At 36.5% G+C, this 15632-nt stretch overlaps 1 long non-coding RNA gene across 1 annotated transcript in view; it reads right to left on the bottom strand.

The window, feature by feature from the left end:
- The window catches only part of LOC119620181 (uncharacterized), a 572671-nt gene that overhangs the window by 418663 nt on the left and 138376 nt on the right, over positions 1-15632 (bottom strand). The gene's annotated exons all lie outside the window — the stretch shown is intronic.

The raw sequence follows: 15632 nt of genomic DNA, 5'->3' as shown, positions 1-15632 counted from the left end.
ATCAGACAAAATGCAAAGTAACAACAAACAATAGAACAACATCACTCATGAATATAGATGCAACACTCCTTAGCAAAATACAGAAAATATAATTCAGCAATATATTTTTAAAAATTACTTACCATGATCAAATGAGATCTACTTGAGCTGGTTCATTACTAAAGAATCAGTTACTGTAGTCTACCATACTAACAGACTAAAGAAGAAAAATAATAAATAAATTGAAGCAGAAAAGTATTTGACAAAATCCATCACTCATTCATGGTTAAAAACTTTCACATTCCTCAGTTTGACAAATAATATCAACATAAAACGTAACAGCGCCGTTATATTATACTTAATAATGAAAGACTGAATGCTTTCCCCCTAAGACTGGGAACAAAGCAGGGATGCCTGATTCCACTATTTCTTATTCAACATAGTGCTGGAAGTTTCAGCCAGTGTAATAAAGAAACGAAAGGATGTGAAAGACACATAGATCAGTAAACAAGAAAAACAAAAACTCTCCCTTTTTGCAGATGACATGACTGTCTGTGTAGGAAGTCCCAAGAAATCTGTCCAAAAAATGTAGAATAAAATAATTTAGAAGTTTACAGAATACAAGATAAACATTAAAAATTGATTACATTTCTGTTCTGTGTAATAGCAATGATTACATGGATGCTAAAATTAAACATACAACATAATTTAAAATTAGTCAAAACATGAAACACTTAGGTATAAATCTAACAAGACATGTATAGGACATGTAAAAACTACAAAATGCTGATAAAATAAATCAAAGATCTAAACAAATATAAAGACATACAGTGTTCATGAATTGGAAGACACTGTATCGAAAATATGTCAGTTCTCTCCAAATTGACATAAAGTTTTAACACAATTCCTAATAAAGTAACAACAAGATTTTCTCTAGATGTAGACAAGATAATTATAAAATTTTATATAGAAAAGAACTCAAATAGCTAAAATGAGGGACTGAAATATAGATCAATGGACTAGAATAGAGAACACAGAAACAGACCTACACAAATATGCCTTCTTTAATGGAGAAATAATAGCCGTTCCAACAAAGTGTTGGAGCAACTGGATATGCACAGGGAAAAAAGTGAAACTTAAGTCTTACACCTAAGAAAGAAATTAACTCAAAATGGATCACTGACTTAATCGTAAAATGTACAACTATAAAACTTGCATTAAAAAATAGAAGAAAATTTGAGAGCTAGGGATCAGCAGAGTTTTTAGCTTTGACACCAAAAGCACTACCCACAGAAGAAATTCTGATAAACTGAACTTCAAATTAAGTATTTTTGATCTGCAAAAAGCCCTACAAAGGAGTGAAAATGAAAACTATAGATATGGAGAGAATATTAGCAAACCATATATCCAACAAAAGAACAATATGGGAATGTAAAATGAACTCCCGGAGTTGCTTCCAAGATGGCCAAATAGGAACACTCTGGTCTGCAGCTCCCAGCAAGATCAACACAGAAGACGGGTGACTCCTGCATTTCCAACTGAGGTACCTGGCTCGTCTCATTGGGACAGGTTGGACAGTGGGTGCAGCCCACAGAGGGCAAGCTGAAGCAGGGCAGGGTATCACCTCAACCAGGAAGCACAAGGAGTTGAGTGATTTCTCTTTCCTAGCCAAGGGAAGCCATGACAGACTGTACCCAGAGAAATTGTACACTCCTGACTAAATACTGTGCTTTTCCAACAGTCTTAGCAACCTGCAGACCAGGAGATACCCTCCCGTGCCTGGCTCGGTGGGTTCCATGCCCACAGAGCCTTAATTACTGAGATCGACCTGTGATGCCACAGCTTGATGGGGGGAGGGGCATCCGCCATTGCTGAGGCTTGAGTACCTCACAGTGTAAACAAAGAGGCCAGGAAGCATGAACTGGATGGAGCCCACTGCAGCTCAGCAAGGCCCACTGCCTCTATAGATTCCACCTCGGGGGGCAGGGCATAGAACAAAAGGCAGCAGACAGCTTCTTCAGACTTAAACATCCCTTTCTGGTGGCTCTGAAGAGTGCAGTGGTTCTCTTAGCATGGCATTTGAGTTCCGAGAACAGATAGACTGCCTCCTCAAGTGGGTCCCTGACCCCTGTGTAGACTGACTGGGAAAAACGTCCCATTAGGGGCCGATAGACACCTCAAACAGGCGGGTGCCACTTTGGGACGAAGCTTCCAGAGGAAGGATCAGGCAGCAACATTTGCTGTTCTGCAACCTCCGCTGGTGACACCCAGGCAAACAGGGTCTGGAGTAGACCTCCAGCAAATGCTAACAGACCTGCAACTGATGGGTTTAACCGTTAGAAGGAAAACTAACAAACAGAAAGGAATAGCATCAACATCAACAAAAAGGATATCCACAACAAAACCCCATCTGTAGGTCACCAACATCAAAGCCCAAAGGTAGATAAAACCACAAAGATGGGGAGAAACCAGAGCAGAAAAGCTGAACATTCCAAAAAACAGAGCACCCCTTCTCCTCCAAAGGATCCCTGCTCCTCACCAGCAAGGGAACAAAACTGGACAGAGAATGGGTTTGACGAGTTGACAGAAGTAGGCTTCAGAAGGTCGGTAATAACAAACTTCTCCAAGCTAAAGGAGCATGTTCTAACCCATCACAAGGAAACTAAATACCTTGTGAAAAGGTTAGAGGAATGGCTAACTAGAATAAACAGTGTAGGGAAAACCTTAAATGACCTGATGGAGCTGAAAGCCATGACACGTGAACTTCATGATGCAGGCATAAGCTTCAATAGCTGACTCAATCAAGTGGAAGAAAGGATATCAGTGACTGAAGATCAAATTAATGAAATAAAGTGAGAACACAAGATTAGAGAAAAAAGAGTGAAAAAGCCGGGCGCGGTGGCTCAAGCCTGTAATCCTAGCACTTTGGGAGGCCGAGACGAGTGGATCATGAAGTCAGAAGATCGAGACCATCCTGGCTAACACGGTGAAACCTCGTCTCTACTAAAAAATACAAAAAACTAGCCGGGCGAGGTGGCGGGCGCCTGTAGTCCCAGCTACTCGGGAGGCTGAGGCAGGAGAATGGTGTAAACGTGGGAGGCAGAGCTTGCAGTGAGCTGAGATCTGGCCACTGCACTCCGGCCCGGGCAACAGAGTGAGACTCAGTCTCAAAAATAAAAAAAATAAAAAATAAAAAAAAAAAAACAAGAGTGAAAAAAAAAAAAACCAACAAAGCTTCCAAGAAATATGGGACTATGTGAAAAGACCAAATACACATTTCACTGGTGTATCGGTAAGTGGCAGGGAGAATAGAACCAAGTTAGAAAACACTCTTCAGGATATTATCCAGGAGAACTTCCCCAACCTAGCAAGGCAGGCCAACATTCAAATTCAGGAAATACAGAGGACATCAGAAAGATACTCCTCAAGAAGAGCAACTCCAAGACACATAATTATCAGATTCACCAAGGTTGAAATGAAGGAAAAAATGTTAAGGGCAGCCAGAGAGAAAGGTTGGGTTACCCACAAAGGAAAGCCCATCAGACTAACAGAGGATCTCTCGGCAGAAGTCCTACAAGTAAGAAGAGAATGGGGGCCAATAGTCAACATTCTTAAAGAAAAGAATTTTCAATCCAGAATCTTATAACCAGCCAAACTAAGCTTCTTAAGAGAAAGAGAAATAAAATCCCTTACAGATAAGCAAATGCTGAGAGATTTTGTCACCACCAGGCCTGCCTTTCAAGAGCTCCTGAAGGAAGTGCTAAACATGGAGAGGAACAACTGGTACCAGCCACTGCAAAAACATGCCAAATGGTAAAGACCATTGATACTATGAAGAAACTGCATCAATTAATTGGCAAAATAGCCAGCTAACATCATAATGACAGGCTCAAGTTCAAACATAACAACATTAACAGTAACGTTAAACGTAAATTGGCTAAATGCCCCAATTAAAAGACACAGACTGGCAAATTGGATAAAGAGTCAAGACTCATCAGTATGCTGTATTCAGGAGACCCATCTCACGTGCAAAGACACACATAGGTTCAAAATAAAGGGATGAAGGGAGATCTACCAAGCAAATGGAAAGCAAAACAAAGCAGGGGTTGCAATCCTAGTCTCTGATAAAACAGATTTTAAACCAGCAAAGATCAAAAGAGACAAAGAAGGTCACCACATAATGATAAAGGGATCAATTCACCAAGAAGAGCTAACTATCCTAAATATATATGCACCCAATACAGGAACACCCAGATTCATACAGCAAATCCTTAGAGACATACAAAGAGACTTAGACTTCCACACATAATAATCAGAGACTTTAATACTCCACTGTCAATATTAGACAGATCAATGAGACAGAAGGTTAACAAGGATCTCCAGCACTTGAACTCAGCTCTGGACTAAGAAGACCTAATAGACATCTACAGAACTCTACATCCCAAATCAAGAAAATATACATTCTTAGCACCACATCACACTTATTCTAAAACTGACCACATAACAGGTAGCAAAACATTCCTCAGCAAATGTAAAAGAACAGAAATCACAACAAACTGTCTCTCAGAACACAGTGCAATAAAATTAGAACACAGGATTAAGAAACCCACTCAAAACCACACAACTACATGGAAACTGAACAACCTGCTCCTGAATGACTACTGGGTAAATAATGAAATGAAGGCAGAAATAAAGATGTTCTTTGAAACCAATGAGAACAAAGACACAATGTACCAGAATCTCTGGGACACATTTAAAGCAGTGTGTAGAGGGAAATTTATAGCACTAAATGCCCACAAGAGAAAGCAGGAAAGATCTAAAATAAACACCCTACCATCACAATTAAAATAACTAGAGAAGCAAGAACAAACAAATTCAAAAGCTAACAGAAGGTAAGAAATAACTAAGATCAGAGCAGAACCAAAGCAGAACTGAAGGAGATAGAGACAAAAAAATCCTTCAAAAAAATCAATGAATCCAGGAGATGGTTTTTTTCAAAAGATCAACAAAATAGATAGACCACTAGCAAGACTAATGAGGAAGAGAAGAATCAAATAGATTCAATAAAAAATGATAAAGGGGATATCACCACTGACCCCACAGAAATACAAACTACCATCAGAGAATACTATAAATACCTCTATGCAAATAAACTAGAAAATCTAGAAGAAATGGATACATTCCTGGACACATACACCCTCCCAAGACTAAACAAGGAAGAAGCTGAATCTCTGAATAGACAATAACAGGTTCTGAAATTGAGGCAATAATTAATAGCCTACCAACCAAAAAAAGTCCAGGACCAGAGGAATTCACAGCCGAATTCTACCAGAGGTACAAAGAGGAGCTTGTACCATTCCTTCTGAAACTATTCTAATCAATAAAAAAAGAGGGAATCCTCCCTAACTCATTTTATAGGGCTAGCATCATCCTGATACCAAACCCGGGTAGAGACACAACAACAAAAAAGAGAATTTTAGGCCAATATCCCTGATGAACATCAATGCAAAAATCCTCAATAAAACACTGGCAAACCAAATCCAGTAGCACATTAAAAAGCTTATCCGATCAAGGCTGCTTCATTCCTGGGGTGCAAGGCTGGTTCAACATATGCAAATCAATAAACATAATACATCACATAAACAGAACCAATGACAAAAACCACATGATTATCTCAATAGATACAAAAAAGTCCTTTGACAAAATTCAACAGCCCTTCATGCTAAAAGCTCTCAATAAACTAGCTATTGATGGAACATATCCCAAAATAAGAGCTATTTATGACAAACCCACAGCCAATATCATACTGAATGGGCAAAAACTGGAAAAATTCCCTTTGAAAACTGGCACAAGACAGGGATGCCCTCTCTCACCACTCCTATTCAACATAGTGTTGGAAGTTCTGGCTAGGGCAATCAGGCAAGAGAAAGAAATAAATGGTATTCAATTAGGAAAAGAGGAAGTCAAATTGTCCCTGTTTGCAGATGATATGATTGTATATTTAGAAAGCCCCATCATCTCAGCCCAAAATCTCCTTAAGCTGATAAGCAACTTCAGCAAAGTCTCAGGATACAAATACAATGTGAAAAAATCACAAACATTCTTATACACTAATAATAGACAAACAGAGAGTCAAATCATGAGTGAACTCCCACTCACAATTACTACAAAAACAATAAAATACCTAGGAATCCAACTTACAAGAGATGTGAAGGATCTCTTCAAGGAGAACTACAAACCACTTCTCAGTGAAATAAAAGAGGACACAAACAAATGGAAGAACATACCATGCTCATGGATAGGAAGAATCAATATCATGAAAATGGCCATACTGCCCAAAGTAATTTATAGATTCAATGCCATCCCCATCAAGCTAATGACTTTCTTCACAGAATTGGAAAAAACTACTTTAAAGTTCATATGGAACCAAAAAAGAGTCCGTATAGCCAAGACAATCCTAAGCAAAAAGAACAAAGCTGGAGGCATCACCCTACCTGACTTCAAACTATACTACAAGGCTACAGTAACCAAAACAGCATGGTACTGGTACCAAAACAGTCATTTAGACCAATGGAACAGAACAGAGGCCTCAGAAATAACACCACACATCTACAACCACCTGATCTTTGACAAACGTGACAAAACAAGAAATGGGGAAAGGATTCTCTATTTAATAAATGGTGCTGGGAATACTGACTAACTATATGTAGCAAGCTAAAACTGGATCCCTTCTTTATACTATATGCAAAAATTAACTCAAGATGGATTAAAGACTTAAATGTAAGACCTAACACCATAAAAACCCTAGAAGAAAACCTAGACAATACCATTCAGGACATAGGCTTGGGCAAAGACTTCATGACTAAAACACCAAAAGCAATGGCAACAAAAGCCAAAATCGACAAATGGGATCTTATTAAACTAAAGAGTTTCTGCACAGCAAAAGAAACTATCATCAGAGTGAACAGGCAACCTATAGAATGGGAGAAAATCTTTACAATCTACCCATCTGACAAAGGGCTAATATTCAGAATCTACAAAGAACTTAAACAAATTTACAAGAAAAAAACAAACAAAAACCCTATCAAAAAGTGGACAAAGGATATGAACAGACACTTCTCAAAAGAAGACATTTATGCAGTCAACAGACATATGAAAAAATGCTCATCATCACTGGTCATAAGAGAAATGCAAATCAAAACCACAATGAGATACCATCTCACACCAGTTAGAATGGCAATCATTAAAAGTCAGGAAACAACAGATGCTGGAGAGGATGTGGAGAAATAGGAACACTTACACTGTTGGTGGGTCTGTAAACTAGTTCAACCATTGTGGAAGACAGTGTGATGATTCCTGAAGGATCTAGAACTAGAAATACCATTTGACCCAGCGATCTTATTAGTGGGTATATACCCAAAGGATTATAAATCATGCTGCTACAGAGACACATGGACACGTATGTTTATTGCAGCACTATTCACAATAGCAAAGACTTGGAATCAATCCAAATGTCCATCAATGATAGACGGGATTAAGAAAATGTGGCTCATATGCACCATGGAATACTATGCAACCATAAAAAAGGATGAGTTCATGTCCTTTGCAGGGACATGGATGAAACTGAAAATCATCATTCTAAACAAACTATCATAAGGACAGAAAACCAAACACTACATGTTCTCACTCATAGTTGGGAATTGAACAATGAGAACAGATGGACACACAGGGTGGGGAACATCATACACCGCGTCCTATGGGGGATGGGAGACTGTGGGAAGGATAGCATTAGGTGAAATACCTAATGTAAATGACGAGTTAATGGGTGCAGCACACCAACATGGAACATGCATACTTATGTAACAAACCTGCACATTGTACACGTGTACCCGAGAACTTAAAGTATATTTTAAAAAAATGAACTCACAAAACTTAGTTTAAAAAAAAACAGTCAAATTAGAAATGGGCAAAAGACCTAAACAGACATTTCATTGAAGATGATATTCTTATGGGAAATGACCACATGAAAATATATTCAATATCATAATTCATTAGGGAAATGCAAATTAAAGTCACGAGTTATCACTACATACCTACCAGAATCACTAAAATAAAAACCAATGAAAACATCCAATATTGGCAAAGATGTGGAGAAATTAAATGTTATATATTGCTGGTGGTAATACAAAATGGTATGACCATTCTGGAAAATACTTCGGTATTTCTTTAAAAGTTAAATATGCAATTACCTTATAACCCTATAATCTATCTCAAAGAAATGAAAGCTGATGTCTGCACAAAAACTTATGCACAGGAGTTTATAGGGGCTTTACGCATAAGAGAGAAATACTAGAAAGAACCCACCTATCTTAAAAGGATGAATGGTTACACTGTTGTACACACATACCATAGAACACTACTTAGCAATAAAAAAGAATGGCCTATTGATTCATGCAAGAACCTGTGTGAATCTCCAGAAAATTATGCTGAATCAAAAAAAAAAAAAAAAGCCAGTCCCAATAGGCTACATACTCTATGATTCTACTTATATGACATCTTCAAACTCAAAATTATAAAAATAGAGAACAGATTAAAGGTTGTCAAAGATCATGGATGGAGGGGAGGAAGGGAGATGGGCTTTGATATAAAAGGGTGACAATAGAAATCCTTATGGTAATGAAAATGTTACGCATCTTGAATGTATCAACGTACATACACTGGTTGCAATACTGAACTATAATTTTGCAAGGTGCTAATATTGGCAGAAGCTAAGTAAAGATATCATGGAATCTCTGTATTATCTCTTATGACTGCATGTGAATCTACAATTATCTCAAAAATAGTTTGGTTTAAAAAAAAGAATAAGAATAGAATATTATGAATAATTGGCCAGGCACATTGGCTCATGGCTGTAATCCTAACACTTTGGGAGGTCAAGGCAGATGGAACTCCTGAGGTCAGGAGTTCGAGACCAGCCTGACCAACATGGCAAGACCCGTGTCTACTAAAAACACACAAAAAAAAAGAAAAAAAAAAATAGCTGGGTGTGGTGGTGTGCTTCTATAGTCCCAGCTACTTGGAAGGCTGAGACAAGAGAATCACTTAAACCTGGAAGGCGAGGTTGCAGTGAGCCAAGATCATGCCACCGCACTGTAGCCCTGGGCAACAGAGTGAGACTCCATCTCAAAAAACATCCATATGAAAAATTTTATGATAATAAATTTGACAATTAAATAAAATGCACAAACTTCCTGGAAGACACATAATAAACTTCACTAAAGAAGAAATACATAACCTCAATAACTCTATAACTATTAAAGAAATTGAATTTATCTTTTATTTTTTCAAAGACATCTCCAGACCTAGATTGCTTCAGAGGGGAACTCTCTCAGTCTTTAAGGAAGAAATAATACTAATTCAACATAGTCTCTGAGGAAATTAAAGAGAAGAAAATATTTTCCAATTCATTCTATAAAGCCAGCATTTATACTGATCACAAAACTAGAAAAAACCATTATAAGAAAAGAAAACTATAGACAAATATTTCTCATGAATCCAAATGCAATTTTTTTTTTTTTTTTAATTTTGTAGACTGAGTCTCACTCTGTTGCCCAGGCCGGAGGGCAATGGCACAATGTCAGCTCACTGCAACCTCCACTTCCCGGGTTCAAGCGATTCTCCTGTCTCAGCCTCCTGAGTTGCTGGGATTACAGGTGCCCACCACTACACCCGGCTAATTCTTGGTGTTTTTAGTAGAGACAGGGTTTCACCATGTTGTCCAGGCTTGTCTCAAATGCAAAAATTCTTAACACAAATTTTAGCTAACCCAATCTAGCAGTATATATACATAATACAGCATGACCAATTGAGATTTATCCTGGAAATGCAATACTTGTTCAGCATTTAAGAATTAATCATATAAAAAGAAGAACCATATGATCACCTCAACAGATGGAGAAAAAGCATTTGAAAAAAAATCCAATATTTATTTGTGAAGAAAAGGAGAAGAAAATTCTCAGCAAGCTAGGATCCTCAATACAATAAAGGAGATCTGAGAAAATCTAAAACTGACATCATACTTCTTGGTAAAGCTTAGATGATATCCCCTTAAGCTTACTCTGACCTTTTCTATTCAACATTGCACTGGAGCAATAAAATTTAAAAACAAATAAAAAAATAAAAACTAAAGTAACCCAGATTGGAAAACAAATAAAACTGTGTTTATCTGTGTAGAAAATCTGACAAAATATACATAATTACTAGACATGATAAATCAATTAATAAGTTTGCAGGATAAAGACCAACATATAATAAAACTATATATTTCTACATATTTGTAATGAATAACTAAAATTTAATATTTTTAAAATAATAATTATGACCATGCCGAATATTATAAATCATTATTTTAACATCAAATTAAAATATTTTTGTCTTTGAAATACATACTTAAGAAAATAAAAAGATAAGCCATGAACTGAAAAAAATTATTTCAAAACATACATCTGACAAGGGGCTTATACAGAGAGAATATATAAAGAATTCTTACCACGTAATTAGAAGACAACTCAATTACAAAATGGTCACAAGGCTTAAGCAGAGAGTTCATGAAAGAATATATACAAATGTAAAAGAAGCATATGAAAAGATGCTCAATATTACTGGCTATCAGGAAAATGTAAATTAAAAATCAAAATGACATATCACTACATCTTCACTGATGTGGCTATAATTTTTAAAGATTGATCACATCAAGCACTGTTGAGACTGTGGAGCCACTGGAATCATTGCACATTGTTAGTAAGAAGGGAAAATGATACTGCCACTCTAGGAAATAGTAGGGTAGTACCTTACAAAATTTTACATACACTTATCATAGACCCAGCAATCCTACTCCTGGATATTCATTCAAGACAAATGAAAACACACAAAGATGTACACAAATGTTCAATGCAACATTAATCATAGTAGCCAAAAACTGGAAACCATCCAAATGCCTAAGTAAATGTATAAGCAATATGAAATATATCCATATAATACTACTACTTAGCAATAAAAAAACTAATGTTCAAAATAACATAGATGAATCACAAAACCATCATGCTAAATCAAACAAGTCTGACTCAACAGACTACATACTATATAATTCCACGTATATGAAACTCTAGAAGAGGAAAAACTGAAGTAGCAGGAAGCAGATCAGTGGCTGCCTAGGGCCAAAGGTCAGGGGAGGGGATCAATTGCAGAAGTATAGGAGTAAACTTTTCAGAGGGATTTTGGTGCCGGTTGCACAACTCTGTACCACTAAGAAAATTCAGCCAACTGTTGATTTAAAACAGTTAAGTTTTAATGTATGTAAATTATACCTCAATTAAGCTGAGGTAGATGATAGAAAGGGAGAGAGAGACAGACAGATAGATTGGGAAAGCCAGCAGCACTCCCCCCAATATGGCCTTCAGACTGCCATAAATTACCAGTTGTAGTGGCCTGTTCAAATCTGAGGACTTCTGCAATCCCTTTCCTTGTAATTCTCCATAACTACAGCACCTACTTTGCACATCTAGCTATGAGTGGTATCTATTCTCAAAAAAAAAAAAAAAAAAAAACTTGCAAACTGCAACTTTTCAAAGGTATTTTACTGAATTCCATTAGGATCAGAGGAATCCTGATTTCTAACTGATGGCAAAAGTACCATCAACTGACAGTGTTCAAATAACAGTGTTAAAAAAATATTAACTTGCTTATTCACTTAAGAGTCCTACTGAAGCATAATCATTTTATTATTCTAGTACCTTTGTTGAAATCATAAAAATATAGGATACTTTCCATAGATGGGTCTCAAATATGCATCTGGTTTCTTTGTTTTTTTCTTGTTTTGTTTTTTAAGTCTTTGATGAAATTTGGAACTACGGACTCACAGTTCCTTTGCCAAGGCTGATTTTCTTTTTATTCTCTTCATTTTTGTGAGTCTTAGAAATGATTTAATTTCCATGTATATTGCCTTTTATAATATTTTACATGATTTGTCTAATATTTTGACAGCCATTCTTATGAAGTATTATATTTAACCTATCTGAAAATCTTCTGAGAGAAGAAAATTGAGATTTACTTTACTTTCTAAATGATTTAAGGTCAACATAATTATAAGTAAATAGTAAATTGCAATTATTAACAAAATTTTCAAAAAAGCAAAAATAGATAAAAATAAACAGCAAAATTGTTAGCCACCTATATTGCAAAAAAGAATACATGGTCCAATAATTAGTTATTGTGAGATATTCTATCATAACAGAGTTTACAAGAGAAATAAGATGTGGATTTCAATCCTCAAGAAACTTGCAATCTCAATGATGATATGAAGCATAACCATATAAAACATTTAGTCAACATTTAGTGTAATACTTCATTTTACACTATGCAATTTTAATATTCTTTATATAAACCCATTTGGAGAAAAATGTATTCTTTCCAGAACTTCTTTGAAATAAGTTTTTTTCACCTAGACCAATCTGCTAAAACTTGCATAGAAAAATGCATGTATAGAAAGTATTTATAAAAGAATTATTCTCTTGTGATATAAGAAAACATTATACCAAAGGTAGTATAAGATGAATAATAGTGAAATTTCTTTTATTATAAATCCTTCCAAATTTAAATAAAAGAAAATGATCCTGGCATAGTTGCTTATGCCTCTAATCCCAGTGCTGTGGGAGCCCGAGGCAGGAGGATCAATTGAGGCCAGGAGTGTGATGCCAGAAGGGTGAAGCCAGTCTGGGCAATATAGTGAGACCCTGACTCTACAAAAAATTTAAAAGTTAGCCAGTGTGTGGCATATGCTTATAGTCCTAGTTAGTCAGGAGGCTGAGATAGGATCATTACTTGAGCCCGGGAGTTCAAGGTGACAGTGACCTATGATCATGCCACTGCACTCTAGCCTGGGTGACAGACCTTATCGCACATAAAAAAGGAAAGAAATTATAAATTTCAGAATTTCTTAAAATTATTTGAAAAATCCACGTGTGTGTGTGTATGTGTGTGTGTGTAAGGATGGAATATTTTCTAATTATGATTTTAGGCTGTAAAATGATTCATTAAGTAAGTCTGTTTTCTTCCCCCAAAGAACATACAAAATAAAAATACCCGTGGTCTAATTGCAGCTCTCACAAACCACTGGCAGTGATTTGAAGAGATTTTGTACTGAGACCTGCTTTCTAGATAGGATATAAACAGAATGTTTAAAGATCTGTGACTGACTGCACATGATTGGAGGCTCTGAAGTTCAACTCTGGGGAAAAAAAAATAATGGATAGGAGGGGAAAACGTCAAGGAATAGATCGAAAACGAATAACAGTGTGAAAGAAGCATACTTACCACACAGATTCAAAATGTTCTATTTATGGGAATTTCACCAGATTATTAAAAACTTAAAATAAGGTAACATGTCTCACTCATTTTGTATACTTAGCACTGAACATGGCACCTGGTGCCTAACAGTAATGAATAGATGGGTTAATGAATATATCTCTTTCTCTCCCTCTCTCTCTCTCTCTCTCTCTCACACACACACACACACACACACACACACACACATTGGACTACAGAATCCAGAACAGAACAAGGAAACATGTGGTGGTACATAGGGAAATAAAATATATTTTCAGTTATCTTTTGTTAGAATTTTCAAGTTTCAAAAGTGTTTTATAATAGAACAAGAAGGCCTTTATTTTTGAAGACATAAAGTAAAAGATTCAGAAACTAGCAAGTTCCTGGTTTTATAGAAATATAATTAATGGTTGAAAGAGTTTGAAAAGGGTTTGAAAAGAGTTTGAAAAGGGGTCATATTAATATTTTTTATAGATTCAGGTGCTAGTATGTTAGCCCTGAAGAGGCTTGTGCTCTTGAATGACTGAGTCCTGCCAGTGGGATGCATGTGAAAGTAAAATGTGGCCAGGCCTGGCCCATAAGAGTCTCTCACAGGCATGCCCTCTGCCCCCTGGGACTGTTCCTCCTAGCTTTTTTCCTCTCCTGGCTAACTAGGACTTAGATGACTACATTCCTTGGAAGTCATGTTTCAAAGATGGCAGAGCCTCTGTCAGCTTTGATTACTGATTGATCCCATGGAGAAATTTCTGTCCCCGCCAACCAGAAGCACCACCACAAACAGTTATGTGAGCAAGAACTAGATGTCTACTGTGTTTGAGACATACATATTTTGCATTCTATTGAAAAAAACACCTTGCATTAGCATAATATACCACTCTTTAAATATACCTTGAATATCTGCCTGGAGTCATTCATTTAACCTTTCATTTGACAGCACTTTTTTCAGCTCCTAATCGCTATAGGCACAAAGGACAGGGAAACCAGTAAAACATACTTTTTACCCAAATCTTCAAACTAGTTGGAAAAGAAAACAAGCAAACAAATAATTTTGCTACAAGTTATCAAAGAGTGCAAGCACACAGAAGAAACCATATCAGATTGGGGTGAGGGAGATGATGGGTCAAGAAAAGCTTCCTTGAGAAGGCGACATTTAAGTTACATTTTGAAGGAGAGTAAGAGTTAACAAAATGGAGAAAGAGGGGCAAGGCATTGTAGGCCAGGGGTCCAGCAGGTTTGGTAGCAGGGTGGGCTTGTGGAACTACTAGTCATTAGGAAGCCTTGGGACCTAGGGTATGGAAAGGGGAGTCCCTGAAGAGGGAGAGAAGGCAACATTCAGAGTGTATGGAGAATCCACAGTTGCTGCAATGTCAATAGTTTATGTCTGACGTAGCAAAATGTGAGGTGTGGCAGTTCTTGGGAGCATTTGGTGCTGACTATAAATAGGTTATCCTGAAAAGGGAAGGGACCCATATTTTACCATATTTTTTAAGGTATCAGGCTACAAACTCAAATGATTTCCTATATACCTTCTTGTCTGTCAGGACTAAAATATAACAAACAATATAAAGGTTCTCTGCAAAAACAGTTAAGTTTTTTTAGCTTTCTGTTTGTTTGCTTTTTAATATTTGGATAACATATTGGAGCAAATTATTTTGATCTCTACCTTCATTTGCTAAAAGGAGGAAGTAAAATAAATAAATAAATAAATAAATAAATAGCTTTGCTACCAAATTGATTCCATTGGTAGATATGTGGATACCAACAAATCAATGTTAAAAATACATGAATATCATATGCAGTGAACAGTGAATACACAGTAAGTAGCATAATAAACATTTACAAACCAGAGGAATGTGTATGTTTACTTTACTTTAATTATTTGGTGTCCCAGGAGATAATATAAACAGGATGCAACACACTAAATGCCTATAGTCAACAGACAAAATAATTATCAATATTTAGAAAGAATCAAACTGCCCTAATTTCTCATTAATATGACATATTGAAAGTCATGAACATTCTTGGTGATGTCACAATTATGAGAGATCAAGAATGAGTCTGTACTGAAATGATTTTTGTTAATTTTTCTATGATCAATCAACCCTAAAAATTTCCAGTATTACTGGTGTTTTAAAAACTCCAAGGAGGACAGCATCGCCAACATGGCAAAATAGGAAGCTCCTGACTCTTCCTCCACCTACAAATCCATCACATAAACATTTATCCATGGATCAGTTCCCTCTGAGAGAGTCAGAAAGCAGTCAGGAGAT

The sequence above is a fragment of the Chlorocebus sabaeus genome, chromosome 17 (genome assembly GCF_047675955.1).
Source record: "Chlorocebus sabaeus isolate Y175 chromosome 17, mChlSab1.0.hap1, whole genome shotgun sequence".
Lineage (NCBI taxonomy): Eukaryota > Metazoa > Chordata > Mammalia > Primates > Cercopithecidae > Chlorocebus > Chlorocebus sabaeus.
The sequence above is the reverse complement of the archived record's forward strand: the minus strand, read 5'-3'. Positions and strand labels throughout refer to the sequence as shown.